The sequence below is a fragment of the Dasypus novemcinctus genome, chromosome 2, assembly GCF_030445035.2.
Source record: "Dasypus novemcinctus isolate mDasNov1 chromosome 2, mDasNov1.1.hap2, whole genome shotgun sequence".
Lineage (NCBI taxonomy): Eukaryota > Metazoa > Chordata > Mammalia > Cingulata > Dasypodidae > Dasypus > Dasypus novemcinctus.
In genome coordinates this window covers 167,338,903-167,363,299 of record NC_080674.1, presented here as the reverse complement: position 1 = coordinate 167,363,299, position 24,397 = coordinate 167,338,903, and the positions used below count along the sequence as shown (strand labels likewise).

The following is a 24,397-nucleotide window of genomic DNA, read 5'->3' as shown; positions in this document are numbered from 1 at the left end:
TCGATGAATTCCAAAAAGAAATATTGGATTATGTTTGTAATCTGATCTTTTCCTCTGGGCATATAAATTATATTGGCTTCATAGGTTTACTTGATTAAGTAATTACATAAACGTCTTGTGCCAGTAGGGCATGGCATGGCAAAGGGCAGAGTTGAGGGTTTTTGATGTTAGAGTTTTGATGTTGGAGTTTGATGCTGAAGCCTTAATTAAGCTGGAGCCCCAGGAAGTAAGCACACAGAGGAAAGAGAAACAAGACCCTGGAAGGGTCCTCCAGGAAGCCTGAACCCTGGCAGATGTTGGCAGCCATCTTGCTCCAACACGTGGAAATAGACTCTGGTGAGGGAAGTAACTTATGCTTTATGGCCTGGTATCTGTAAACTCCTACCCCAAATAAATACCCTTTATCAAAAGCAACCAATTTCTGGTATTTTGCATCAGTACCACTTTGGCTGACTAATACACTTGCCCACACAACCACAGTGACTAAGGGCCAAGGACTTAAAATAACTCCAGATGATAGGGCACAGGGCATGGGTCCAGCCCCAACTTTTGCTCTTCCTAAGGATACTTATCGGTTCCAATTTCAAATTAATGCATGGCAATTGGTGCACAGCACAAAACGTATCCATGATAGCAACAGCCAAGACAACGGCTTGAAACCAGATCCTGGGGTTTTTAGGTTAAACTGAATTCAGACGCCAACAAATCAACCTGGTTTGCAAAGATCAAAGAGATTTCATTTTCCTAGGCCTGGTATATCTTGTCAGGTGCATCAAACAAGCCCCAAATGGACATTTTTGTGTCTTGGTCCCTGACAGGATGCAATTGTTTTGATGATAAGTGTGCCAGGCAGGGAAGATACAGAGGATCTGAACTGCACTATTAACCAGCTCAAGCAAATCTACTGCTATTTTAAGAACTCAGCACCTGGCAAGCAGAATACCCATTAAATTGTTCTTTCTGAACACATGTGAAACTCATAAAAACTGCTCATGAAACAGGTTCCTGTAAGTTCCCATAAATAGTATCACAATCACAGATTATAATGCAATAAAATTAGACAACAATAATGCAAAATAGCCAAAAAATCTTTACCTTTGAAAATTGATAAAAATGCAATCGAAGGTTATTCATAGCGAAAGAGGGATTCAAATGGAAATTATAAAACATTTAGGGCAGAGCAGTAAGAAATGCCTTAAATGTGTTTACTAGAAAATAAGAAAATGGCAATTAATGAACCTAATTTTCCATCAAAAATTTGAAAGAATAAAACTCCATCCAAAGAAATAAGAATGGAGGGATTGAATAATTACAAACACAGAAATAAATGAAACAGAAAACCAAGCAAAACACAAAAACACTTGAGGTGAATAACAAAACTAAAAATGGGATTTAAAAAGATTAACAAAAAAAAAGCTAACCCTTTGGCACATAAGAATAAGAAGGCAACAAAGAGAACACCTTCTCCTCCCCACCCCCTCACCCCCCAATCCCAGGGAGGGACAAAGCATAAGGGCTGAAGTTTCTTGTGTGAACCTCAGTTAGTCTACCCTGCTGGTGAGGAAATGCGGTGTCAGAGGCAGTGTGTGTGTGAGAGAGAGTGAGAGAGACGGACCACTGACGTGAGAATTTGCCCAGGGACCAGCAAGAACAGAAACAGGTGCAGATTAGTCCAAGGTCGCACTGCCCCTAAATGATTACCTCCTTCAAGCCCCAGGTTGGGAGGCAGATGGGGGCTAAGCTAGAGAGAGAGAGACAACCTTCACCCTCTGCTGAGCAGCTGAGGTTCACATTTCACTGAGCTCCAGTGCACCTTCCTGTCATGCGCTATAGCAACTGTGAAAGCCACATCCAATGAGAGAAACCCAGCTCAGAAGGGGGTGATTTCAGGTCCTCTCCACACCAACGCTGCTATTTCTTTTCTCTAGAATCCTAGGGATGGCATTCAGTTCTACTGCAGAACCATCTGTCAGTCCATAAATGATTGGCTTCTTTTTCACATGAATATTAAGTCCATTTTACAGGAGGGGTTAATGATTTTACTGGGCAAAATGATTAAAATCTACAACCTCCAAAAGCTTAATCAACCTCTTCATTCATTCAAATAATAATTATCATTTTTTAGCCCTTCTTTCGCGTCACTGTGCCAAACACTCAGCTGGTTTAATCTTCCATTAACCTTCTAAAGGCAGGTACTATTATTATATATTCCCATTTTACAGGTGAACAAACAGCTGCTCAAAATTTAAGTTATTACACAAGGCCAGGAGCTGGTGAGCGGTGCAGTTGGGACTGGAGCCCAAGTTTGTCCAGTCCCAAAGTCTGCGGTGGAATTCACTACCCCATACTTCCTTCTAAGTGCTCAGTCACATCGTGAGACTACACACGATGATTGCAGGTTTGTCTTATATCTGGCTCCATGCTAGGTGTTTTCAAACACTGTGTGTAAGTGGTTCTCACCCCTGCTTGTGTCAAAGAATCACATACACAGCTTCTTAATAATAAAATGCCCGAACTCTACACATAGGTATGGGAAAATCACATTTTAAAAGAGCTTCCTACTTCATTCATAGGAACAGAAGACCAGATTAAAATTACATGGAGATACCATTTCTCACCTGTTAGATTGGAAAGACTCTAAAAGTTTGATGACATAGGCCATTGGCAAGGCTGTGGAGAAACAGGTCCTTTCATGCATTGCAGGCTCAAACGTACAATGGTGCAAACCTTACGGAAAGAAATCTGGCAGTATCTAGCAAATGTCCACAACCATTTTATCTTTTAACCAGTCAACCCACTTCAAGGAATTATTCCAAAGATACCGTGGCAAAAGCACAAAAAAGATATATGTACAAGGCAATTTATTACAGCATCATTTGTAATAGCAGAAGACTGGAAACAAGCAAACATTTATCCTCAGAGGACTGGCTGAATACACTAGGGTACAGCTATACAGAAAGTACCAGGTAGCAATAAAAAGGAGGGAGGAATCTATGTGTACAACGAGGGAGTGATCTCCAGGACAGGATGATAAGTGAATAAAGCAAGGTGTGCATAGTATGCTATCATTTATCTAAGAAAGGTGAGATGCATACACAGATACACACATATTAACAAACCTCATGTAAAACATGAATATGGGTGATATTGCATATATAAGACTGTTTTTACAAAATATAAATACAAATATACTTGAGAGAAGGAAAAAGAATTGTAGCTATGTACACCAGGCAAGGCAATAGAGACTAAGAAGTGATGAGTTTTGTTTGTTTTTTGTTTATTATTATTATTCAAATAATAAAAGTGTTCTGGGAGTGATTGGGGTGATGAATGCACAAATGTGATTACACTGAATACCACTGATTGTACTCTTTGGATGGATTTATGCTTTTTAAATATGTATCAATAAAATTGAAAAAATGTTTAAGAAAAGAAAAATTTGAATGTACAAAATAAATTAGAGAGACAGAAATGAAATAGCAGCTATATATGGCAGGGAAGGTTAGAGAGATTGAGAGGTGAATATTAAGGGGTGCAGTTTTTTGGTGGTTGTTTATTATTATTACTATTAATATTGGAATAATGAAAATACTCTAATAATGATTGAATTGATAAACACAAAACTATGAGATTATACCATTACCATTGATTATACACTTTGGATAAATTGTATGCTTTATTAATATGTATCAATAAAACTTATTTTTCAAAAAACAACAGAAAGATAAACAACATAATTTTGAAAATTGGTAACCTATGGGGTGTCAGTGCCCCAGAAGATCATGCTCTTAAAGCGAATGCATTCCTGCGGGTGTAAACCTGTTGTGAGCAGGACTTTTAGATGAGGTTACTTCAGTTAAGGTGTGGCCCAGGGTGGGTCTTAATCCTCTTCCTGGAGTCCTTTATAAATGGGATGAACATGGGGAAAAAGAGAGAGAATAGCACAGAAGCAAAAAGCTGAAAGCAATGAAACCTAGAAGAGAAGGGAGAGCAGCAGAGGTCACCAGGTGTCTTGCCATGTGACAGAGGAATCCAGGATCTCCAGTAGCCACTCTTCAGGAATAAAGCATCATCCTGATGATGCCTGATCATTTTCACAGCCTCAAAACTGTAAGCTTGCAAGCTAGTAAATTCTCATTGTTAAAAGCCAACCCATTTCATGGTATCTGCTTTCAGCAACCTAGCAAACATATGGGGAAGGGGGTGAGAGAAGGCACCGGGTAAGGCAGATGGGAATAGAAGCTAGAATCCTTGGAATATATCCTGTTTTGCCATGTAATTATATTTCACATAATTATAAAATTTAAATTTAAAAATCCATCCCTGAGACAAAAGGAAAATGAAACAAACATACTGAAATGTATTGTTTAGTTAGTGACATAACCACATAGAAAGGAACTTTTCCAAGGGATTTAATATTCAGTAATGTGTGTATCTCCAGTGTGATATACCCTAAGAACAAAAAGAAATGTAAAAAAAAAATCTTAAGTTGATTTCGGTAATTATATTGGTATACTGTTGTGATGAGAATGTTTGGATGTGCTGTGGGATATATGAAATCAGTAATTATGAAATGTACTAATTCTATCATTCCTGGTGATACTGAAAATTGGCAAGAGACTGAATAAAAACCTAATAGTCCTAAATATGAATTTGAGTATCAGTAGATCTTATAATATGTTTTAATTTAAGAAAAGAAACAAAGGAAAACAAACAAAAAACGTCCCTAGTTCTGTCCACTGAAAAGGCCTAGAACAATGACCAGCCCAGGAGCAATAAGCACTCTTAGAGTCCAGATGGTGGCCTCCAAATATCATTTCCCGTTAAAAGAATCAACGCTCCTTGGAGAAATGGCTGAGTTCAGGTTTGGAACAGAAAATGTTTAAGAAGAGCCTAGAACATCTTGTCATAGCAAAAAGCAAGGAAGTCATCTGTTTAAGTCTGTAGGAATTGTGTCAAAGGCATCCAGGAACCCGCTTAAAGAGGCTTCCACTGGCCGAACAAGGGACATTTTGAGCCTCAATTAGCATAACAACTGCAATGGATTGAAACACTGTCAAATTTGTTTAAATCCAGGGGATCACAAGGACATTTAAGAGAAACTTGGTGTCTATTATCTTGTTACTGTTGGAGGATGCTTGTAAACTAACTTCCATGTTGAAAATGGCTAAATAAAGGGAAAGAAGAAAACATTTAACCTGCTTTTCCTAAACCAACCATGCTACTGGATAACCAAATCACAGAAGAGAGGATGTTTCTCTCCATAAAAGTATTTCTTTTTTTTTTCCCTTTTAAGAAAAAATAACAGAATTACAATATCAGGATTTGCTAGTTCCCTCATGAACAAATAGATCTAGGCACTGATTAACAGCGGCTAATATCACCAAATAAGAGACAAGCAGAACTTTTATGCCTCCTGACAAAAAACAACCATCACCTTATGAAGTTTTAACCCAAAACAAAATACCTGAGTCTAATCAAACCACTGATATATCAACTCACAGGAAATACAGAGGATAGAAGAACATGCTAAAACATACCATGGTGATGCAATCAGTGAAATACAACTTATAGGAAATTCTATTGGACAAATGACTCAGTGCCTTCCATAAATAAATCGCAAGGGGAAGGGGAAGAGATGGAGGGAAAAACTATAGATTATAAGACACATAATAGTTTATCATGATGTCTTCACCTTATTTGGACCCTGTTTCCAACAAAGAATCATGAAAATAAAACTATAACACTTTTGAGAAAATTTTACATTGACCAAATATTTGACAGTATTAGGAAAATACTGTTCTTATTTTTACATGTGATGATATTGAAGTTATGTTTAAAAGAGTCCTTATCTTTTAGAGAGATCTACTAGATTATAGATAAAATGATACAGGGGTTTACTTCAAAATAATACTAGAAGGGGAAGAGTGAGTTAAGATGAAACATAAGTGACCAGGTGTTAAGCAATGTTGATGTTGTAAAATGGGTATAAAGGGATTTATTACACTTTTCTATCCATGTAATTTGAGTTTGAAACTTTTCATAAAAACTTCAAGCTCAGAGTATATACTTCCAGTCCTTATCCTTCCCCCACCCCTGCTTCCTGCCTTCTCCCTCCCACTCCAACTTCTTTACTCTTTCCCTTCTCCCACATCCTGGGTTTCTTTTGGGCAAGCCAAACTTCAAAATGCTCATTTACCAGAATTGCCCTTAAGAGTTTTCCCTTTAACATAGTCATACCTGCTCTTTCCTCAAAGAGGATCAGTAAGTGAACAACCTACAATGCCAATAAATTAGAAATCATTTGATAATGTAACCTTTCTTTTCTCATCATAAATACACTTCTCTAATGGATGTGTGTGTTAGTGTGTTTGTTTGTGGATCAGTCACTGCCTAAAGGAGAAGGAAACGAGGAATTTTCAGCTCAAGTGCTGCAAGTCACTGCCAATTCCACATCAATCAGAAAGGAAAAACATTCTGGAAATTGTAACAGAAATATACATGAAAATGAGTACTGTTTTTCTGGGTGAGTGTCCTGCCTGTTATGCAATCTTCCAAAAGACAAAGATTCTTTATATTCAGTCTATGCACACATGGTCAGTTTGCTATTTGGAAGATTAATAGAAAATGTAAAAAAATCAACAGTATTTTGGAGGGTAATTTACCAAACACAGCTGCATTCTCCCAGAGCGTGGCAGCATCTTCATAATAAACTCTGTGGCCTGGTATCATCACGAGAAGCAGTAATATTGGGCTCATAGGCAATTTGCTTCTGAGAATGTCTTGAGGGGTGCCCCAGGCTAAGATGACCGAGGACCCCAAGCAAGGGTGGGTCAGTCTCCATGAACAGGGTGGAGTGAAGGGTGGCCAGGCAGGGAAGGTGCTAGGGTTGTGCTCTGGGTTCAACTCTGCACCTACCACTTACGAGTTATATAACCGTGGGCACGTTATTTACCGTCTCTAAGCCTCAATTTCCTTATCTGTAAAAGGGGGATAATTAATAATAGTACCTGCCCTCAGGGACTTATTCTGAGAACTAAATAAGGCTTAGCATAGTAGGTGGCTCTGAGTAAGCGCTTCAGAAATATTAGATAGTCAGGTTGTCTCTTTCGATACGGTGAGTGGATGAATTCAATGTTTCAACAATTCTCCTACTAAAAAAGGAAGGCATTATTATTACACTAATATCTTGACTCAACAGATCTTTCACACTGACGCCCTCAATCACAACTACCCTGAGTTCGAGAGGGCAGGGGCTGTTTTGCTGTTTTCTGAGGAAACTGCATTACACAGAAGTCAAAACTTTCATTCACCGTCACACAGGCAGCAAGTGGCACAGCTAGGGTGGAAATAGGATATCTCAACTGGCGGTTCTATGCCCTTTCTTCTAGACCACACCTGCTTTTGTACCTTTTTGAAAGGTGCCAAGCAGTTTTTTTCTCCCCCAATTTGGCCGACCTTTCCTCCCTCAAGAGGAACAAGATTCTCCAAGCTAGAAAGATTAGTTAACTGTCATCTTTAGATTTCTTGAATATCAAGAGGCCAGGAAGTACTTTTCCCTGCCTTTAAGGCTCTCCAGTTAGACAACAATCCCCCCGCCCCCGCACACACACACAAAAGAACAAACGAACGAAACGTAGGTGCATGCACATGCACACACATATATGCACATCACTGGTACATACATGGGAAGTGGTTTAGCTTGGTAGTGAACCAGACAGCCTGAGTTAGGATCCTGACTCTCTCACTACCTGGCTGTGTGATGTTGGGCAGTGACATAACACTTCTGAGCTTCACTTTCCTCATCTTCATTTGGAGAATAATTACTACCTCATAGCTTTTGAAAATTAAATAAGTTAACCCATGTAAACTGTCGGGCAGGTAGTAAGTGCTCAAAAAATGTTAGCTCCTCAGCAAAACTGAATCCAACAATACATAAAAAAGATTATATATCATGGCCAAGTGAAATTTATCCCAGGAAGGTAAGGTTAGTTTAACATCAGGAAATCAATTAATGTAATAAACCATATCAATAGAATAAAGGTGAAAAAGCACGTGATCATCTTAATAAACTAGCATCAATCCGAGTTTGCCCATGAAATAAAACATATGCACTCCCAAATGCAGGAAAAAAGCCCTTTCATGATAAAACCACTCAATACACTAGGAATAGAAGGGAATTTCCTCAACCTGATGAAAGCATCTACGAAAAATCCATAGTTAACATCATACTTAATAGTGAACGACTGACTGCTTTCTTCCTAGGTTCAGGAACTAGTCAAAAGGGTCCATTCTTGCCATTTCTACTGCCAGAAATGCAAAGAACCATCTAAAATGGGAATTAATTCCATTTACAATAGTATCACAAAAGAAAAATATTAGGAATAAATTTAACAAAAGAAGTACAAAACTTATAGTCTTAAAACTACAAAACATTGTTGAAAGAAATTAAAGAACTAAATAAATGAAAAGACATTTCATGTCTATGAATTAGAAGGTTAAATATTATTAAGATAGCAATGCTCCCCAAATTCAATGCAATCCCTATCAAAATCTGTTGGCTTTCTTTGCAGAAATTGACAAGCTGATCCTAAAATTGATATGGAAAGTCAAGCAACCCAGAATAAGTCAAAACAATGTGGTAAAAGAAGAATAACACTGGAAGATTTCCAAATTAAAAACTTACTACAAATTTATAATTACCAAGACAGTGAGATACTGGCATAAGGACAGGCACACAGATCAATGGAATAATACTAAGAATCCAAAAATAAACCCTCACAATTAACATCAATTGATTTTTGATAAGAGTACCATGGCAATTTCATGAAGAAGGAACAATGTTCAGGAAATGATGCCGGGACAACTGCATATCCACATGCAAAAGAATGAAGTTGGTCCCCCACATCACACCATATATAAAAATTTATTCAAGCAGATTGGAGACCTAAATTTAAAGAACTAAAACTAAAAAATCCTTGGAAAAAAACATGGGAGTAAATCTTTGTGGCCTTGGGTTAGGCAACGGTTTCTTAGATATTGCACCAAAAACACCAGTGACAAAAGAAAAAAAATGATATATAGAACTTCATCAAAATTAGAGATGTCTGTTCTCAAAAACTTTTGTGCTAGAAAGTGAAAAGGCAACCCACAAAACGGGAGAAAATATTTGCAAATAACATATCTGCTAAGGGACTTGTATCTAAAATATATAAGTAATTCTTGAAAATCAATAATAAAGATAACCCAATTTAAAAAATGGGCAAAGGATCTGAATAGGCATTTCTCCAAAGAAATTCTACAAGTAACCAATAAGCACATGAAAAGATGTTTACCATCATTAGTTATTACAGAAATGCAAATCAAAACCACAATATGATAGCACATCATACACTTCAGACTGTTTATAATAAAAAAAACCCAGACAATTACAAGCATTGGTTATGTGGAGGAATTGTAACCCTCATATACTGCTGGTGAGATTGAAAAATGGTGCAGCTGCTTTGGAAAACAGTCTGGCATTTCCTCAAATTTTTAAACATAAAGCTATTATATAAGATAGCAAGTCCACTCCTAGGAATATTCCTAAGAAAAACGAAAACCTATTTTCAGCCAAAACTTGTATACTAATGTTCATAGCAACATATTTGTAATAGCCCCAAAGTGGAAACACGGATGAAATGTGTTATATCCATACAACAGTATAATATTCAACCATAAAAGGAATAAAGTATTGATTCAATTTACAACATGGGTAAACCTTGAAAATATTATGCTAAGTGAAAAAAGTCAATCTAAAAAGACCACATATTGTATGATTCCATTTATATGAAATGTATAGAAAAGGCAAATCTATACAAAGCTTAGTGGTTGTCTAGCGCTGGGGGGATACTGGGGGGCGGGCGGCTGGTGACCGCTAAAGAGTATGTATGAGGACGTTTCTTTTTGAGATGATGAAAATATTCTAAAATTGACGGTGGTGATGGTTGTGCAAGCCTTTGAATATATTAAAAACCAGTGAATTGTACACATCAAATGGGTGAATTGTATGGTATGTGAATTATATCTCAATAATGCTGTTAAAAAAACACCAGCACATTTGTGACTTATTTTAGGAAAACGATGGGAATATACGAGCAAGAGGAATGCTCAAGAGAGCTAGTGCTAGAATAGGAGGTAGGTGACCATGCATGATGCTGCCCCCACAAGCAGAGGCTGTGCTGAGACAGGTGGCAAGAAAAAGGCCTGCCTCCACTAGCCCTCAGAGCAGCCTCCTGTCTGCGGGTGAACTGCCCACCGAAGCCCCTCTTCCTGCCTGATTTTGTTCCACTGCCATCTGTTGGGTTCTTCAGCAGCCCCGCCCTGGAGGAAAGACTCCTCGCATGATAAAAACCTCCGGGAAGCGGACTTGGCCCAATGAATAGGGCATCCGCCTACCACATGGAAGGTCCGCGGTTCAAACCCTGGGCCTCCTTGACCTGTGTGCAGCTGGCGCATGTGCAGTGCTGATGCGCGCAAGGAGTGCCCTGCCACGCAGGGTTGTCCCAGCTAGGGGAGTCCCACACACAAGGAGTGCGCCCCGTAAGGAGAGCCACCCAGCAAGAAAGAAAGTTCAGCCTGCCCAGGAATGGCGCCACACACATGGAGAGCTGACACAACAAGATGATGCAACAAAAAGAAACAGATTCCCGGTGCTGCTGATAAAGATAGAAGCAGTCACAGAAGAACACACAGCAAAAGGACACAGAGAACAGACAACTGAGGGGGGGGGGGGCGGGCAGGGAAGGGGAGAGAAATAAATTTAAAAATTTTTTTAAATTAAAAAAAAACCTCTGAGGTGGAGTGATGGGACCTGAGGTCTTAGAACAAAAACAGAAAGGGCATCTAGATCCCCTCCTATTTGAGCTCCTTCTTTACTGACGAAGAAACTGAGGCCCAGAGAGGAGAAGGGACTTGTGCAAGATTGCTAGGCTAGTTAGCAGCATAGCTGGGGCTGATCCACCAACTTCCTGGGAAAACCAGGGTATTGGGTAAAATAAACTATCTGATAAAGCTTTATTATTTATAAACAATTATTTATTATATTTAAAATATAATTTTAAAAATATTTTCAAAAAAGAAAAAAAGAGAGTTCGAATTCTGGAATGAAACAAAAAGCCATATAAAGAAGAAAATATTAAAGGACATTATTTAGCTTTTGCATGATCATTTACACATTTTAATAACGTCCACTTCTGAAACATGATTTAAGTTAAAACAGAGTTCTGATCACGTTGGGAGACTGGGAAAAGGGAGAGAGGGGGTCGTGTAAGAAAGCTAAATTGCTTCTTACACACAGCAGGAAGCAAACAGACAGGGTATAAAATAGATAAATCAAGAAATGGCAGGGTAAGCACGTGATGTAGAGATCTGGAGGCAACCACTGGATGAAACAGTGAGTTAAAATAGGCAGCCTCTGGGGAAAAGTGGGTAGGATAGATGTTCTTCATTAGGAGGCTTTCAGTACTATTTAAAATTTTTTTCAAAGCATGTGCATGTATTACTTTGATCAAAATTTAAAATTTACTTTAGAAGACAACAACCCAAGGCCCCTGCGGGCGCAGCACTCTGTTGCGCAAGGCCCTCTCTGCCTCTTCTGGGACCAGGGGCCACTCACCTGCAGCGCCTCCCCACACAGCACCCTTGAGGTCGGAGCAGCGCAGTCCAAGTCAGCCGCCCCCTGGGCCTCTAGAGAAGGTCCCCCCGTTCTCAGTGTTCACAGCAGAGAAAAGACTCTGATGGGGCTAAAGGGCTTGCCACAGCAGTTGTCGTTTTACTCAGCTGCTTCCTGTGTTGTCAGGGTTGAGGGGGCCTTTCCGTTAAAAACTCAGCCGGCAGATATGAGCGGCTCTGGGGTACAGACCCCATCCCCTCCGGTGGGGAGGTCCCAGCACGAAGGCGGCTGTCTGATTCGCTCCTCCTGGGCCCCTGACGGGCTGCACAGGGACACCAATGCGACTTGCATCGGGGAGATGGGCTGCCTCCTGGAGGCACCTGCTGAAGCTCAGAAAGGGAAGCTGCGGCGTCTGCTATGGAAACAAAGAGCACGGCTTCGGGTTTGGCCACTGGATGGGAGCATGCTGACCCCAGCTGCATCTGTGGGTGACTGCAACTCAAACAGGGCTCGGTCAGGAGGTTGGCTCAGGGCCTAAAATCACATTTTCACTCACTCTGAAAGGGCCATGTTCCTGTCTGCAAACTGTGGGGCTGGCCTGTGAGTAGTTCATCATTGTGCTGTCAAAACCTCGATAGTGAAGTTTGTTGTAGTGAATTGGTACTAATCACAGTTTAAATTTTGAGGCTTGCAAATAAGTTACTTTTATTATAAGTGAGGGAGAGTTGGGAGTGCCCCATAATCTCACAGTTTACATGTTCTTCTTTTTCTTGAGTGGGAGAAAATGGGGTGGAGTTGGGGAGAGGATGGGGAGGGTACTGTGCTTGGCCAGCTGGCTGCCATGTGTGATGGTTCAGCCTGTGGTATGGTCCATCATATGTACTTAAAAAAGCAAAAGCAAAAGTAGCCAGTTAAGAAATCCCTGGACTTGAGCCTCTCTTAGGGTCCTTTCAATTCTAAGGCAAATGACTTGAAATACAGATGGAATATTCCATCAGAAGGGCTTTCTTAAGACCAGACTTCCCTGACTCAGACCATCCGCTGTGGCCAGGTTGTACAGGACAGCACAAACCTGCCCATGGACATTCCTGCCTTGTACCTCTGCTCAAACTTTTATGTCCACTCCCTTGTGGACTGTCCTCTCCCCTTCTCAAACCCTAGGCACCCATTAAGGTGTAATTCAAGATATGCCTTCTCCACGAAGATTTGGCCAGCTGAACCCAATAACAACCTGCATTCTCTGGATTCCTATAGCACCCAGAGTTTATAGTCCACTATTTCCTACTGTACCACAAAGTGATTTACATGTCACTAATACTATGGATCATTAAGAATGGCAGGGATAGTCACCTTTCTTTGGCATGACTCAGAGTAACCAGCATGGAGCTGGAGACACACTAGGTGGTACTTGCTTAAAAAGCACGTCAGGTAGTTGGATGCACAAGCCAGTGGACAAAATTCATGTCTTCTGATTAAAAGATAAGGGAAGCAGACTTGGTTTGATGTATAGAGCATCAGCCTACCACATGGGAGGTCTGTGGTTCAAACCCAGGACCTCCTTGACCCGTGTGAAGCCGGCCCACGCACAGTGCTGATGCGCGCAAGGAGTGCCGTGCCACGCAGGGGTGTCGCCCGCGTAGGGGAGCCTCATGCGCAAGGAGTGCACCCCAGAAGGAGAGCCACCCAGCAAGAAAGAAAGTACAGCCTGCCCAGGAGTGGCACCACACACAGAGAAAGCTGACACAACAAGATAATGCAACAAAAAGAGACACAGATTCCCATGCTGCTGACAGAACAGAAGCGGACACAAAAAGAACACACAGTGAATGGACACAGAGAGGCAGACAACTGGGGGGGGCGGCGGGGAAGGGAGAGAAATAAATACAAATAACAATAATAATAATAATTTTTTAAAAATTTAAATGTCACAGTCCCAATGGTACCATACCTAAGTTAGCCTGATCACTATAAGAATCTAAGGAGGCTTCTTTAGGAAATGTTTTCAAATGCTTTAGAAAATGCGTGGACAGTTTCCACCTCGAACCCTAAGAAGCAGGTCTTCATTTCTCTTCCCCATATGAAGATATGATATACTTGGAGGTTGATGGTTGACTCCTAGTTCTGAATTCTTGTTTCACCAATCACACCTTGTCAAAAGCAGTCCTAAGGCCTCACATTTTAAAAGCACATTTGGAAACAGTTCTCAGGTATCCCTGTCACTTAACACTGAGTTACTGAGTGTCTTCTATGAGGGTCAGCTGTGCAGATTCTCTTTGCACTATCTGGGCCCTCAGTGAAGCCAGACAATCCTTTCATTCATCCCCAACTGGTTTCTTATTCCACCCACAGCAGCAGTTGTTTCAAATCTCCAGAAGTCTCCTGAAACTTTCTAACCAGTCTACCACCTTTACTTTCTACAGAGGACCTGGCTTCTCACCTCAATTAGAAGACAGAGACCATATAGCACAGACATACTACACAACTCTCCCTTTGGCCTAGAGATTCAAGTCTGAGAATCACTGCTCTCAAATGACATCATTATGATATAAACAGGAAATCAAAAGGCCAATTGATGAAGTCATCAGCTGGGTCATTCTTGAATCTCTCTTCAGAAGGCTGGGCTTGCTTTCCTCTATCCCTGTACTATCTCTTTCAAGAATTTGCATCCAATTCATTTTTTCCTCTGTGCAGGGCCCTAAGAAGTATGGATTGAATGGTCCTCTTTCAAGGTCCATCACATACAGCCCTCGAAATAACAGCTATGGCTAGGAAGCCAATATCCAAACTCTGCATCTTAGGAGGTGTCCCCCACACACTGACTGAATTCTGAAGTGTCTCTGTAACAGACAAGGCCATCCAGGGGCCTTGACAGAATCTGTGAATTGCAAAGTACCTTTCACTTTCCCATTGGTTCAATGGCACAGATAGGCCTCAGATTCATCTTCTTAGATATATATATAATATAAGTATATATACACATAAATATATAATAAATTGTTCCTTTAGGAAGGAGGGCATCCATCCAAAAGGGCCACACATTCAGAAACAACCTTCTGATATCACTTTCCATGGCCTTTTCTATGAAGATGAGGATTTACAGACCTTATTTCATCCACGGTCTTCGACAATGATAGGCAGGTAACAAGCTAGGCAGAATGCTTTCCAATGTACAATTTTTAGAGCCAGAGAGGTAGTGGCTAGCCTAAAGCCACACAGCAAGTCAAGGATAAGTCCTGTGTCCTAAATAAACTGTACCGCGCTGTTTGTTCAGCGAGGAAAGCATGCCTTCAATATTTCTGGTTGGTTGCAAAATCCTGAGCACGCACAGAGGAAGAGGTCCTTCCTGACCTCTGTTTGGGTGTTGAAATGTGAGAACCAGCTCTGGGCTTCAAGCTAATTCCCTCCCCCTTCTCCCTGCCTATCAAGCCATCCTCACCTTCACTGTGCTACTCAAGAGCACTCCCTACCCAGAGCCCTTACCGCCTGCCAGGTCTCATCATACCTTCCTTTGGCTACCTTTTGCTGGATAAACACGGTGCTGGGTTTCCTGGTCACAGAGACTAGCTCCCTTCACAAAGCTAAATCTAGGCAAGTTCTGGTGGTAGAGGGGTTGGTAAGAGCTGTGGGTCGAACACATAGAAGTCAAAGTCTTAATGATTATGCAATTAATATATGATAAGAATAGTACTTACTATGTGCTAGACACTCTGCTTAGCACATTCATGCATCCCTCATTTAATAGGAGCATCCAAGCAAGTGGAGCTCCTTCTCCGCCACAGCTGGCCTCCCACGCCACTGCCCAGAAGCCAGCAGCATGCTCCACCCTCTCCCACCACCTCCAGTACAACACAGCATCCGTCCTCTGGACCCTAGACGTGGCTTTGCTTCTTGGAATGAAAAGACCAAAGGCCTTTCACAAAGACTCCAATGAGATGACCAATGTCTGGTTTCGTCAACTAACATGTGAATAATTAATACTTGCCAGAAAAGAAATAGACTCATTGTTATGGTGACCACAAGGAGGCCACAAAAGGCCATTTTGTGAAGCTCTTGGTGGAACCCTGGGGCCAACAGTGGCCCAAAGAAATCTCTTTGACAATACAGGCCAATCCTGAAATGGTGAGGACTGGAGCCATGCCCTGTTTTCCAGGAGCAAGTACCCAATGTTAATTAGCTTGTTGCCTATTCATCACCTAATTCTGCTTGCTGGTCAATGATGGCAGCAGAGGCCCACTGAACATCTGAGAGGGTGTGATTTATCAGAGGGGACGTGTAGTTTTTATACTCGTGGGGCAGTCCTCAGTTTTTATATTCATATCTATTTCCTTCTCTGGGCCAGCCTCAGATAGGATTTGAGAAAAACTCTCCAACCCTATTGTATTTTATACCCACGCTGGGACGTCAGTAATCTTGGCCTACTGCCTAAAGCAAGTTTTTTTTTTTCCCATTTCCCAGCAGGGACTGAACAAGGGAGGCTTGGGTGCCTCCAGAACCGGTCAGAACTGGCCAGGAAATACAATAAAGAAGCTCAGTGAGCAGAGAACTCATGATCCCAGCCAGAGGCTCAGCGCACGGAGCGAGGCAGAGGCACAGCTTGGTAAGCAACAAGACACCCTTCTTGTGGCCTGAGAACTGCCCCACACATGGTAGCCATGCCGCTGTGTCACTCTGTCTAGGAAGTTTCACCTCCCACAACTGGATGCTTGGTGCTCAACAGATGCCCTCTGGTGAGAGCAACCCTGCCTGTGTGCACACACCCACTCCTACATATTCCTGCCCGAAGGGCCGAAGCTGCCCTTGGGAGCACATGGAGCTGCAAGCTGCAAAGCGACGTCATTTCAGGGAGCTATTCCCCAAAACAGCTACCCAACCCTCAGTCCCCCTTCCAGCCTGCTGAAGTTCCACCATTGGAGACATCAATATTTTCACTGAAAGCTTTTTTTTCCATTAAATCCTTCCCAGCCTGTTTCCTTTCTGATCAAGTGACTTCCCAAGCACCTGCTCCGAATCAGATGGGAAAGTCGTGTATTTAAGCTCTTCAGGATGGACATCTTCACAGTTTTTGGCACAGGGGAATGGGGGAAGCACAGGACACTACATGGAAGTGGGGGTGCGAGGCCACAGAAAAGGGGGGCTGGTGGTGGAGAAGACAACCTTCAAGGCCTTCACGATCCTGCCCCTGGATATGGTCCTAGATTTTTACCCTCCAAGATCTGAGGGCCCGGTCACAGCTCCTAACAGGGTCAGTGCCCAAGAGTAAGGCTGAGATCAACGACCTTAAAGGGGACACAGGCAGGAGGGGAAAGGGAACGTGGATGCCAGCACTCTCCTGATTTCCCCTTAGGCCAGCAGAATTGCTCCAGCCTCCCTGCCCATCTGAGGGTGCAGCCACCTAAGAGCAGGCAGGAAAAGATCCTTGCCCCATTCTTGGCCTACAGAAGGGGAACTGACAGCCCATCAGCCCACGGTGAGTGTTTCCACTGTGCTGGGCAGCAGGCAGGCAGAGGTCAAAGTCAGACTGCCTGGCTGGGTTGGACACCTGGGTGGTCCTTCCCAGGTCCATTCTTCTCCTGACTCTTCCTCAGGCCCTGCGGGGCCATGTTACCGGCCCCCACTCCAAACCTACAGCACCCCCTTCTCCTCCTCTACAAAATATAGGCGGGCTCTACCCACTGAGAGGAAGGACAGCCCTGAAGAGCGGAAGCACACAGACAGGTAGGCATCTTCCTGGTTCTTCAGAACTCAAGAAAGCCCATCCTTTCTCCCCAGGAGCCAGCCCACTCGTCGTCTTCCCGCACCTCCTCCCCTTCCCCCAGGTGGCTGGGAGAGGGACGATCCCGTAGGCCAGAAGGCTTCAAAGCGGGTCAGACGCGCCTCCTCTCTCATCAAAACCCTCCACTCCCGCTCCCCTCGCCCCGCTCAAGTCACGGTCACCGCAGGGCGCTCTGTGCCCGAGGCAGCTCCGCCCAGGCGGGGCTCGCTAGCGTTGGGGGAGGTGATGTGGCCGCGCCAGCCGCGGCCGGCGCTCTGCAGTACCTGGGCGCCGGGATGTCGCCGCCGCCACCACGCTCGCTGCAGGTGTCTTCGGCCCCGGGGATTAGCGCCACCTCCTCTTAGGCAGGCGGCTCTGGCCCAGGCCACGCACCTGCTGCTCCGCTGCGGCCGCGCCCGAGCTCCACTGTGCGCCCGCGCCTCCTCGCAGGGGGCCCGCGCCGTGGGGCCCAGGGTGGGCCGGAGGGCTAAGGGAGTCGCCCGGGGCCTGGGGACCGGGACTCGGGCCCGGCCTCCGGGGGCTCCCAGGCCGTGCTAGCCCGGGCGCGGCACCCAGCGCCCCCCACGGGCTGGGAGAAGAGGCGCCGGCCACTCGCGCATCCTCACGGCCGCATCCCCGTCGCTATCAGCACCCGGATCCCCGAGCAGGTCCCCAGGCCAGTGAACGGCGCTTACCTGGGTTTGCAGCAAGACCACAGCAGTGGCCCGAGGCTACCGCAAGGCCCCGCGCCGGGGCGCAGGATGCTCTGCCCGGCTGCGCTCGGCCGGCCGCCCCGCTCCGCCCCGCCCCCGGCCCGCCCCGCCGCCCGCCGCGCTCCGCCTCCTTCCCGGTGCCCGGCCCCCGGGCCGCCGCTGCGGTCACACAAAGAGCAGGAAATGGCTGCGGCGAGGGGCTCCCGGGGCGCCCCCCAGCGCGGCCTGCGCACCCCTAACCTGCAGCTCCTGAGGACCGCTCGGGACTCCGCCTCCCGCTCCAGGCCATCTTGCCGCCCGGCTTCGGGGTTGGAGAAGGGAAAGATGATTTTCCCCCATGGCCCCCATCTCCAGCCGCAGTGGGAGAACTCGGAAGCTCGGACCCCTTTCGGATCTCATTAATGGCACATTATTTCCAAGTGCTCATTTATTTAATCGGCCTTTACTGAGCACCCATATTGTTTCAAGCACCGTGCCAGGGGCTGGGTATGCCCTGGTGTAGAAAAGACAGGGTCCCTGCCCTCTTAGAGTTTATCGTCTACCAGAAGAGCCGGGCATAAGTTATCTGGAAGACATACTGGGAAAAAAAGGGACAGAGGGAAATGATAGAAAGTAAACCTGGGAGTTGGGAGTGGGGGGCGTTTCCACTAGTTGAGGATAGTCCCTAATGCTACTGCTCAGCTAGAGAAAAACTCCCCATCTCCTTTCAGTTCCCTTGGACAGAATCCCCTTAACTACCTCTTAAGCAGGGACTTGCCCCAACCTTCATCCATGAAGAACTGGCTAATGAACAAAAAGGAAAATGTATGGCAACAGGAAGCAATGCCCGGGGCCCAGAAGGAACTGAAAGGAAATGCACGCTTCTTTTCAAGGCCTAAGGTTTCTGGCTCTCTAGGGAAACAATTCTCTTTGAGATGCAGCCTGGTGGGCCTTCAGCCCAGACTCAAGTCCCGCTGTGCCTAGTCTGTGCCTTGAGACTCCAGGCTCTGTCATGAGACTCCCTTCCTACCTCACAGGGTAAGTAACTTGAACATATTTGAGACAATTTAAAGGGTCTACAGTTAGAAGGGATAAAGTCCCGTTTCAAGGAAACCATTCTTCCATGTTTGCCTAGGACTCACACATTTATACTTAACCACTCTGCTATGCCTATTAAGGGATTTAAAAAAAAAAGGTCTGGGGCCAGGGATTGAACCCTGGGACCTCCCATGTGGGAAGCAGGTGCTCAACCACTTGAGCCACGTAATTCAAGTCTGTGGGAAGACCTTATGGAAGTCTTGACTCTCACTGATCTCACGTAATTTCCAAGGCACAGAAGTCATGATCCGCCATGGCTGGATGTTACATCACTCGTTCTAATTTAAATTCCTATTTCAGAAGGATGATTTATATACACACACACACACATATACACATTTCTGTCTCTGGTGCCATGTGAGAAAGCTGTGGGTGTATTTGTGGAGGTTGGCTTTAAAAACGGAACTGAGGTTTCTTAAAAAAATTTTTTTTTGTTTTCAACCTTGATCCTTGTGATTTTGAGTATGTGATTTCAAATACTTAACAATGAAAGTCCCAGTAAATCAGATTTCATTCTCAAAGGTGTATTATTTTGGATATTGCAGTTTTCTGGAAGATGTATCTTACTCTATTGTTCCTTTTCTGTCTTTTCACTAATTGGAACAAGTTATTGAAAAACAACAACACAAAAATACCAAATTATGTACATATTTGGTTAGATTTTAGGCAACAATAATTCCCTGACCCATGAATTTTATTTACTTATATAGCAGAAGCCATATACTTGGCCATACACCATATACCATATACTTGTCGAAACCACTGTGTTAGAAATCCAGAGACTTGCTTTTTGATCCTAGTTTTGCAGTTAACAGAGGAGTGACCTGTTTATCAATCTATAAAATGCAGTGGCATGAATATGCTGCAGGTTCCCTATATGTGGAAAATTGCATGAGTTAAAACAAAGGACATTATGTAATCTGAAGCTCCTTTAAAGAAAAAAAAAACTGAGGTCATGTCTCTCCCTGGCTTAAGGCACTTCAGTACCCCCACTATTCAAAGATGAAGCCCAAACTCCTTTCCATAGTCTACCATGGTCTTCATGATTTGACTCCTCCCTCTCTAGTCTGTTCTCTTTGTGAACTAGCTCACTATACTTCCATTAAAAGGCATCTCTTCTAGTTCTCCAAACTTGCTGTGTTCTCTTTTGCCTTTGGCCTTTGCAGGAGCCAGGTTTTTTACGTGGAATGCTCTGGATCACTTCCTTTCTCCCTCTTCTACGATTGCCCCCAGTTTGCTTATCTAACTTTTACTTATCCTTTGAGTGGTCACATAGATGTTACCTCCTCCAAGAAGCCATCCATGATCCCTCCATGTTTGGGTTAGATGTCCGTTATCGATGTTCACATAACATCCTGGGCTTCTCCGTCATGACACTTATTAAGCTGTGTCAGTTGTCCATTTACTTGCCTGCACCCCACTGTTAGGACATAAAATCTAAGAAACAGGTGACTGTGTCTGTCTTGCTCCCCACTACCCTCAGAGCCTAGCACAGTGTCTGGTAGGTAATAGGAGTGCAATAAAAATGGGTTGAATGAATAATTAGAGAAGAAATCTTAGTTTCCACTTAGTCAGTGAAATTTGTAGTTGTCTTGTCTACTGCCTTCTGATTTCCCTTGAGTCCTACATTGGTTTGCACCATTGACAATGAGAGGATTGCAGCTACCAAGTTAGAATTGCTTGGCCACTTTCAAAGCTGTGGCCCATACATTGTGTTTCTATGTGTAGCAACACTGCCTTGATTTTAGAAAAGGCTCACATCCCTTAAAACATGTAAATCATCTTCATTTAAAAATCATCAGCAGACCCTGCTTCATTGAAATTAGTAATGGAGTATCTGGAATGGACATGGAAATTTGTTCTGGAGAGAGAAAATGTAAATAACAATATTTATTGCTAACATATACCAAGTGCATTACCTCATTTAATTTTCACAGTAATCCTATGAGGAAAGTAAGATCATTAGTCCCATTTTATAACTGACAAAACTAAGGCAGGCTAAATAACTTGCCCCGGTAGTGAAACCAAGACCCATGCTTTTACCTGCTATTACAAACATCCTCATTTCCCTTCTTCCAAACTGGATAAAAGTATTTATCAACATGCCACCTTTTCCAAAAATATATTTGGGGAAGAGGATGTAGCTCAAGCGATTGGGCTCCTGCCTACCACATGGAAAGTCCCAGGTTTGGTTCCCCATGCCTCCTGCAGAGGACTGGCAAGACAGCGAGCTGGCATGGTGAGCTGATGCAACAAGATGATGCAACAAGGAGACACAAAGAGGAAACACAATGAGAGATACAGCAAAGCAAGGAGCTGAGGTGGCTCAAGCAATTGAGTTCCTCTTTCCTACATGGGAGGTTCCAGGTTCAGTTTCCAGTGTCTCCTGGGGAGAAGAGGTGCAGACACAGAGAGCAGACAGCAAGCACAAACAACAAGGGGGGAGAGGAATAAGTAAATAAATCTTTAAAAAATATAGTGACTCAAGCAGTTGGGTACCTGCCTACCACTTGGGATGCCTGGCTTCAGTTCCCAGTGCCTCCTAAAGAAGACGAACAAGACAGTGAGCTGATGCAATGGGCTGGTGTGGTGAGCTGACACAACAAGATGACGCCACGAGATGATGACATGAGGAGACACAATGAGGAAACATACTAAGAGACATAACAAGCAGGGAGCAGAGGTGGTGCAAGCAATTGGGTGCCTCTCTCCCACATGGGAGGTACCATGTTTGGTTCCAGGTGCCTCCAAAAAGAAGACTAGCAGACACTGAGTGCAAACAATGAGGGTGGGAGGGGAGAAATAAATAAAAATAAATCTTTTAAAAAAAATATGTAACAAAAGCAAAAAGGATGAAGGAAGAACATTCAAATATAGATGCAAATGCAAATGAATAATACAAAAAAAACCTCTTTATATGCTTCCTACAATAAGCAGACACATTTGGTTCTACACATTTTTGTGTTTAGCAGGAAAAGAGAAACTTGATGGTGAGTTACACAATTGATAACCATTAGATAAAATCTGACCAATTGCTCAGAGTTACCTCATTTTACAGATTAAAGAACTGAGGCCCAGAAAAGGGAAGAATTTCCCAAGGTAGGGCTGGACCCAGACCCCAGTTCCTTCCATGGGTAACTGGGTTGCCTATCCTTTTCTTTGCATCTAAAATAAATTTTAAAGCCTATATTTTACACTAACATTTACTGAATTTTTTTTGGAGGGTAGGGAGGCCTCTATGCTAAGCACTTTATATGGCCTCATTTTACCCTCACAAATCCTAAGATTATGTTATTTTATAGGTGGAAAATTAAGATCTGTTTTGTATTTGAAACACTGCAGCTCCATCCTGGGCCAGTTGGAAGTTACGTCTTCCCTTTTCTGCCCTCTTTCCCTCACTTTACTCATTTCCCACAACTTCTGGATAACTGTCCTCTGCTGAAGGTCAGGTCTTTTAACACATAACTTGATAGCAGAGAACATTTCATCTTTATTTAAACAAGAACTGTTTGCAGTAGCTTTGGATAAGGACTGATAAGTAGGGTCAGAGCATATTCTGACAGGGGTTTAGAATGTGACAATGTAGCCGAAGTACAGTGGGGTTGAGGTACAAAGAGAATGCACTGTGTTCTCAGAGGCTAAGATAGATGACCCTATAAATAGTCCACAGAAGAACTGAGAGCATGTAGGACAAACAGGCCTGCGTTCAAGCCCCCATTCTGTCACCTACTAATTGTGGGACCTTGAGTGATATCCCTAATTTACTGAGTCCCGCATTGCTCATCTGTGAAATTGAGAAAATAATAGTACCTGCTGCGTGTGTTCTTAGGAAGGTCAAATGAAATAAGAAATGTAAAACACTTAAGCAAAGGGTCTGATATGTAATAAGTGCTAAAAAAAAAGGGAGCTATTATTATTATTAATTATTAATTATTAACATGATTTGAATTTTGGTGTAATCGAGTAGGAAGAATTCTGGGCTTGGAAGCAGGTCTGAGTTTAATTTCACTTGTGCTGTTACAACAGGTGTGTCAGTCACCCTCTCTGCATCAGCTGTTATTTTTCTCTGTCAGGTGAGACCCATCTCTGCCCTGCTAACATCCCAAAGCTGCAGTAGGGATCAAGCATGGTCCTAGCTGGGAAAGTGCTTTAAGAATACAAAACAGATGGCAAATTTATGTTTATGTTACTTGTCTCAGCTTATAGACATTTCTACTCAAACTTAGTCTGTGAAAAAATAAATAGGGACTGGACAGTGCAATAGCTCTAGATAGGTGTAGACAGAAATGGGTCAGGGTGAACCCAGAGGATGGTGAATCAGAATCCACTTGGCTTCTTCAACTGCCTCTCCTGTGACTGTAGCTGGTACTCGTTGACTTTGGGCCTTAGCCTTAGGGGGAGAGGTTGGGGCGTACAATGTGCTTTTATGCACTCTAGTTTCTCTGCCTGAAATATTCTTCCAGCCCCTGTCCTCCTTGGAAACTTGTTTAGCCTTCAAGATGCAGCTCAATATCACTTTTTTTGTGAAGCCCTCCCTGGTCCCTCAGGTTTTCCATTCCTTTCTCTGAGCTCTCACTGTGACTATAGCTCCATCTGAGAACCCACAACAGCTCCTTGCAGTTATTTGTGTATGTGAAGGGCTTTTTTACTAGCGTGAGAACCTCTTAGAGGAAGGGCTGTATCTACAGTAGGTGCCTTCTCTTAGCTCCTCCAGATCCAGCTCACCCTCTCACACTGCTCTCTGCCCCAGGAGACTGGCCCCTGTGGACCACCCTATCAGGCTTCCAGTTGGTTCTGCCAGTAAGAGGCCCCAGCACGTGGTGAGGGGAAGGGATGAGGGTGGGGTCAGGGTATTTATTTCCCTGACTTCCTCCTTGTGATGTCACCTTGAGCTTCCTCAGTTCCTCATTAAAGGTCACTGTTCCTCACGAGGCAACCTTCTCCAGGCCACCCTCCTCCCATGTTCCAGAGACCATTCCTTCTCCTCATCCCTTCAGACCTAGGGGTGGTAACTGCTCCTCAGCTCCTATTTTCCTCTATGTCATTTCTTGTGGTTTCTCTGTGCCCTGCCCACACCTTTGTAAATAGTCTGTGTACCTAAACCCCCTTTGAATTATCCTAATTTGGGTGTGAAAAGTTTGGTTCCTCACTGGTAAAATATCTTATTCATCATTTTAGACCCTGCACCTAACTTATTGCCAA

General features: G+C 43.5%; 1 protein-coding gene across 4 annotated transcripts in view; it reads right to left on the bottom strand.

Moving 5' to 3' along the window:
- The window catches only part of CYFIP2 (cytoplasmic FMR1 interacting protein 2), a 130,522-nt gene extending 112,302 nt beyond the window's left edge, over positions 1-18,220 (bottom strand). Inside the window, exon 1 of one of the 4 annotated variants that reach the window (XM_004453525.4) lies at positions 18,101-18,220. The gene's annotated coding sequence lies outside the window, so the exon portion shown is untranslated. Of the gene's footprint in view, positions 1-17,689; positions 17,997-18,100 lie in introns of those variants that run through there. The other 3 variants (XM_004453526.5, XM_058281424.2, XM_058281412.1) reach the window with 3 other exon arrangements.
- Positions 18,221-24,397: the final 6,177 nt, after the last annotated feature.